Raw genomic sequence first — 5900 nt, forward strand, 5'->3', positions numbered from 1 at the left:
AAAACCTGTTGTTCTTGCGAGTATTTTTTCACTATGGCCATTAGTTAGAATAACATTCTTTGAGTGCATTGTAGGATCAGTTGGAAATTACATCTCTTGGCTATGTTTTTGATGAAAGGAACACCCCTCTCTCTCTCTCTCTCTTCTCTCTCTCTCTATCCTCTCTCTCTCTCTCTCTCTCTCTCTCTCTCTCTCTCTCTCTCCAGACTTCTTTAAACACTTACCTCAAAATACTTACATATGACAGCAAATATTTGAGGAAGAGGTATAGCACTTGAAATTGATAGAAACTTTAAACAACTTGAAGTGGTAAAGGACTCTCTTGAGCTTTTCATGTTTGTGTAGTTTCAGTCGCCTTCTTCTATGCTGCTATTGACCTTCAGTTAGAATTTATTTTTTACAGTACCTCTCTTAGCCGAAAATGATTATGAATAAAGAAATATTCCTGTTAGTATTTTTGTTTAAATATTTTGCTTCGCTGTTAAATTTGACTATAAAAAAAAATTTCTTCAAATGCAGTTGGCTCACTGATTGCCAATTAACGATGACATAGAAACTTAATATGAACCGAAATTTATAATAATCTCACTAAATGTTTTTTTTTTTTGCCAATAGTTTTCTTATTTTTGCCGTATTTGTAAAATTTTCTTAATTTTTACTTGTTGATGTAATCTTCTCTTAAAACACGCAAGGCAGTGGCGCTGCGTTGAAACCGTTGTCATTAAAAGAGCATTAATTAGGGAAAATATAACGAGTTTAAACATGCAATACATTCGATGCACTTGGTATTTGTAGTAACATTCGCTTTTCGCAAGCGGTGAGTATTAAGACTGATTAGAACCATTTCATTCCATGAAGAGAAATTTGTTCGCAACTCGGCTAGAGACGAATCTCTCTCTCCTCTCTCTCTCTCTCTCTCTCTCTCTCTCTCTCTCTCTCTCTCTCTCTCTCTCTCTCTCAATTTTAGTTTTTCGTTCCTTATATGAGAGAAGGCGAAGTGAACGATAGTGGAAACTACTGTTAAAAAAGCCGTAATTTTAATCAGAAATTCTCCGTAAGAATATCTTGCTCTCAGCCCGTATTTCAGTAAATACAGACGACCGTAATTTTACCCTACTTTGTTTTCATTTTTTACGGGTTGGTGACCTTAATATCCCTCTTTTACGTCAATATATCTTCTTTTAAAACAGTAAATGCCTGACAACATTTATTCCAGAATATTAACCGTTTTTACGGCTAATTTTTAATAAGTGCATATTGATAAATTTTGGTGAAATGCTTTGTCAAATAACGAAATACCCCCTACGCCAATTGGCTTCGCTGTTCTTTTCTCTGGCCGCATGCAGTAGAAAGTGATTCCACTATAAATACCCATGACTTCAAAGGCCAGACTGTAAACCCAAATGCTCTGCGTAGGATTCGTCGTTTCATCTTCTCAGCAACACGCCCTTTAACGTATTTTTTCCGTTACTTAAGAAGTGTCGTTGAGAGCAATTATGTATGAGCTATGTATGACGTAATGCCTCTTTGTGCTACAATAGGTTTCGTTGTTTGTTTGTTGCGAGTGGCGCTATTTTCATACCGTAATCGTTATTATTTAAAGCTCTGGGTATGTTCCTTACAAAGTTAATTGTTTCAATTTTAGGCTATACTTATAAAGTAGTATAAAACATGCTTATTCTGATGTGTTGTTCTTACATATTTATACTAAGCGTTTTATTTATTTAGCAATGATACTTGTGCAAGTGCAAATGAGGATATTTGTTTAGGTTACAGATATATAACTTTGGAGTTGAAACTATAAGGAGATGTGTTCTGACCCGGTGACTTATCATAAGATATTGTATATCATTCTCTGATTCACTATCACCTGTAAGGTAAGAAACACCGCTGTCTTAAAGTTGCTCGTTTTTGACAAATATTTGCGAAAAACATATTTCAGGCGATTTCACGTTTCCCAACAGTAATATCTCATCTCTCTCTCTCTCTCTCTCTCTCTCTCTCTCTCTCTCTCTCCTCTCTCTCTCTCTCCTCCTCTCTCTCTCTCTCTCTCTCTGGTCTTATTGGAAGTTACTTCAATTGATTTGACATTTAGAAAGAGCACTGGGTCGCCCAGTTGACACCAGCAACAGTGTTGATCAACATAATCTATGAAGTTTTCTATTTTTACACAAGTCTTTCAGTTTATTATCGTCTAGAAAGTATATAGTAAATACTTCTTTCTTCTATTGTACCTTGAATGCCAATTTGATATTATTGTTTATGGTTTTCTCCTCAATGCTTGTAAGAAATGGAATGAAATTATTTTAGTTTCATTTTCATTATTTAGTATATATAATTTATATATTAATATATATATATATATATATATATATATTATATATATATATATATTTATTTATATCTATATACATATATATGTATTTATATAGTATATTATATATAATATATATATACATATATATATATATATATATATATATACTATATATATATATATTCTAAATATATGTGTATATGGTGTGTAAATATGTTTATATGTATATATAAATGTGTGTACACACACACACACCACACACACACATTATATATATATATATATATATATATATATATATATATATATATATATATATATATAATATATATAATGTATGTATGTATGTATGTATGTATGTATATAGACGTTTATGTGTATACTGTATATATGTGTATAAACATATATTTATATGTATACATAATGTATGTAGTATATATATATATATATATATATATATATATATATATATATATATATATATATATATATATATATATATATAATATACACACATATGTATATATATATATATATATATATATATATATATATATATATATATATATATGTATGTATATATATATATATATATATATATATATATATATATATATATATTTATATATATATATAGTATATATATATATTTATATATATATGTGTGTGTATCTATATCTATGGGTACACGCGTACATTGAATGAATGATGACATCTTTACAAGCTACATAAATTTACAGACTTTAAGCCATTCAACAACAAAAACTAAATTAGCAAATTATTGTTTACTATGAATTTTTTTCCACCATACGCGCTACTGCGTACAACCGTCGATTCATTTTCTGATACGCCTTGGCAATGGAATCTCTGTCTGACGTACTCAGTGTCAAGGTCACGCTGAAAGAGATTCATGAAATGAACCCTAATCAATGTAGGTGGGGGCAGCCTCTCTCTCTCTCTCTCTCTCTCTCTCTCTCTCTCTCTCTCTCGAGAGAGAGAGAGAGAGAGAGAGAGAGAGAAGAGGAGGAGAGAGAGATGAGAGAGAGAGAGAGAGAGAGAAGTTTAAAGGCTTGATGGGGTTATTCCGCTTATTTGAATCGAATAGTTTTAACTTTAACTTAATAAGTTATAGGATAAGTAGTCTTAAGATACCATTGCGGGCGTCCCTTTCAACCTTTCCTTGCTGGTTCCCTACCCAGGTCCTATTTATTTTCTTCAATCTGTTCATCTGTATGACATCTTTTTATACTCCCTTCCATTCTTTCTTCCTAACCCTCATCCCCTCCATTTGTTATTATTCTTCGGCTTCTACAAAGTCATTCTTTACTTCTGATCTTTTCTGTTTGACTTCTTCGTAGCCTATTATTATTCATTTAACTCCTTTCTTCCTTAATTATTCTTCTCGTCAAACCGATGTTCATCATCATTATCATTAACATCATTATTCACCTTTTCCATATATCTTTATCCTTCATCCCCTCGTCGCTTCCTGCTTCTCTTCTTACTCTTCTCATGTTATTTCCCTCCTCCTTTTTACTCCTCTTCTCATTCCCACCCCTCTCTTATTCCACATTCGTCATCGTCTTTGCCTCGGCCATGATCAGCCAATACTTCTTGAAGCATCTTGAGGTGCCATACCCAAGGTAAATATTGAGATTGCCAACGCACCCGTCTTTTTCAAACCTTAACACTCAACGCCCGAAAACAAATAGGCACTAATTTCCTTCTGCTTTTGCTTTGGCTTTTCTGGTTTCTTTTTAACATTTAGGAAGGTTTGTTATTTTTTTCTAGCGTTATTTTGGCCAGTCTTTCTAGTTTGTGTATTGCCTTTGTCTCAGAGTTTTTTTTTATGTATTCTTTACGCTTTTCAGATTTCAACTGATCTGGTCTCTTGTGAATCTATTGTCAGATTAACATGTAATATTATTTACGACTTAAACTTTTTAATGTATAAACAGGACCATGCATACATGTATGGAGCCCATTATGTACAAAAATGCGCTTACTAACTCGTTGTTATTAAAAGTATTGTCTATCTTGGTAGGGGAAGGGAGGGAACTTGCATCTGTCATAGAATCTATTTTAATGTAAAATTGAGGGGTAACTTGATAGTTAAGTTACACATCAACTGTCTCGTGTTACGTTAGTGACAATAGAAAACGGAATTTGTGACATATCTTAGTTGAGAAAGTAACAAGAATGTTGTTGTAAGTATTTTTTTCTAAACATATTTGAGTAGAATGTAGTTGGCATGAAATGTTTTTGTGAAATGCTCTGGGTACGAGACGATATTTGAATCGCATGAAATATATTTTTTTTTCTATTCAAAGTAGAGGAATAATTGAACCAAACTAGGGTAACGTAACATTTATATCATTGAAGGAATATTGAATATTTTTATTTATTAGATGTAATGGATTTCGTGTAGAAAAACTGGCACTGGAGGAGAGGTTAAATAAGAAACACGACTACCTATAGCTAACTGAAGTTTTTCATGGAACAAAAGAGGAAACGATACTTTTACCTTCATTGCTGTAGTTATGATTTTTATCTTTTCTTCCCATACTTTTATTATGACTTTGCCTTTATAAGACGATCTTGATACAAATATATTAATTGATCTGGTCTGGTATAGTCGTATTGCGCAGGATGAGGAAAATATTTTTTTATAACTGACTTCCTTGACGAATATAGATTAGCATAGCAATTGATCCACTTAAGGTGCATTGATGCATATTTTCATTTATTTGATTTTATTGGGTTCATATCTGCTGCCCTAAAAGGGTTTCTCAAGGGATATTCCAGCTAAAGGATAATAGATTATCTCTTTAATCTTCCTTATCAGTTCTCATAAGGGCCTCCCACTTAACGTCTTACATACTTTCTCTTCACTTCCCTATAGTGTCCATATACCCATATACGTGTGTACTACTGGATTAGATGTTTGCAATATGGATTATGGGAAGTTTTTTTTTTTTAGTGCATCACAGAAATGATAGACATCGAGGTGCTCTCCGTTTTAGCCTTGGCCTTTTACGCCTGTCGTATTGTATAACGCTACAACTATATATCATCATCCGTAAATGGAAATCCTGTTTTTATAACGCAGGTTTACACTCATTGCATCTTGTACGCCACAGTGATGCCATCTTTTAAAACTCTATCAGCTACTTTGGCCTAAGACTTTTTGACCATCACATAAACATTCTCTCTCTCTCTCTCTCTCTCTCTCTCCTCTCCTCTCTCTCTCTCCTCTCTCTCTCTCTCTCTTTCCTAAGCCCCACTGAACCCTATATTTACAACTCTCCATCTACGGCATGGCTCCATCTATATCATTTCTCAGCCTACAGTGTCTCTCTCTCTGTCGTCGTCATCTCCTTTCTATGTCCATGGACGTCTCACCTGTGCCAACATAATACTCATCCCTTGGACGTCGTGTCTTTCACAGAGGTGGGGTTTCTCCATGAGTGACTCTACGCCGACATTACTACATTTATATATAATGTTGACCTTTTAAAACTGGTGGGTATTATTATTTCTGCCATAGAAGGCAAACATCCTGTGGTTTAAGTATTATATTGTT

This window comes from Palaemon carinicauda, chromosome 27, assembly GCF_036898095.1.
Source record: "Palaemon carinicauda isolate YSFRI2023 chromosome 27, ASM3689809v2, whole genome shotgun sequence".
Classification (NCBI taxonomy): Eukaryota; Metazoa; Arthropoda; class Malacostraca; order Decapoda; family Palaemonidae; genus Palaemon; species Palaemon carinicauda.